The sequence below is a fragment of the Chiloscyllium plagiosum genome, chromosome 27 (genome assembly GCF_004010195.1).
Source record: "Chiloscyllium plagiosum isolate BGI_BamShark_2017 chromosome 27, ASM401019v2, whole genome shotgun sequence".
Classification (NCBI taxonomy): Eukaryota; Metazoa; Chordata; class Chondrichthyes; order Orectolobiformes; family Hemiscylliidae; genus Chiloscyllium; species Chiloscyllium plagiosum.
In genome coordinates, this window is record NC_057736.1 from 29,821,731 (window position 1) to 29,823,028 (window position 1,298).

Below are 1,298 nucleotides of genomic sequence, written 5' to 3' on the forward strand. Positions count from 1 at the left end.
CTAGCAACATGAATTCGACTGGGACAACATTACTATCATAGGGCAAGCCAGACAGAGAACAGCCAGGGAATTCCTGGAGGCATGGCATTCATCCACAAACTCCATCAACAAACACATCGACCTGGACCCAATATACCAGCCACTACAGCGGACAGCTGAAACTGACAACCAGAAGCGGCAGGGACAGACCACTATAAACACCGGAGGAAACATCAAAGAAGCGCTTCGCAGGAGGCTCCCAAGCATTGATGATGTCGCCTAGCCAGGGACGAAACGTTTGCAACAAAAACTTCCAGCTCGGCGAACAGAACCACAGCAACATCTGAGATGCAGTAAGATCTGGATATCCTCGTGCATGAACCACAGGTGAGAACGCAGGTACAGCAAGTAATCAGGAAATCTAATAGAATATGATGTTTTATTGAGAAGGGAATTGAATGCAAGAGTAGGGAGCTTGTGCTTCAGTTCAGCAGAGTATTCGTGAGACTGGAGTACTGAGTGCAATATTGGTCACTGTACTTACAGAAGGGTGTTAATGTCAGAAGCAGTTCAGAGGTTTGCCAGACTAATACCTGGAATGAGCATTATGAGTAAAGGTTGGACAGATTAGGCCTGGAGTTTAGAAGAGTCAGACGGACATAATTGAAACATATAAGATCCTGAGGGGACTTGACCAGGGGATGTTGAAAGGAGTTTCCTCTTGTGGGAAAATCTAGGGATCATAGTTTAAAAGTAAGGGGATACGAGGAAACATTTTACCTCTTAGAGACTTAAGAGTCTTTGGAATTCCCTTCATGAAAAGGAAGTGGTACAGAATTGTTAAATATTTTTAAAGCAGAGGTAAATAGATTCTTAATGACCGGGGACGAAAGATTATGAGAGATATGTAGGAATGTAGAATTGAGGTTAAACCAGATCAGCTATGATCATATTAAATTTCACAACTGGCCTGAAGAGCCAAGTGGCCTAGCCTTGTTCCTTTTTAAATGTATGTAATCAGGATCCATATCCAACCTTAACCCCAGGCCTGCATGGAAATGTCAATCGTGTGGCAGCATGGTTATAAAGAGGTCAGGAGAAGTAGCTTAAAGGGAAAGGGGTTTTCTTCTGAGCCTGTTGAGCAGGATGGGTCCTTTAGGCCCTTCAAATAATTCCCAGACCAAACCTACACTTACCCCTTTCACCATTCACTTCAGACCACCCAGGTGACCTTCTACCATTCTGTCAGGTTCCTGCCATCCAATGTAGGATGTGTGAACTTGTAAATATTTAGGTTAATAAAATTTGCTAAAGGTGCA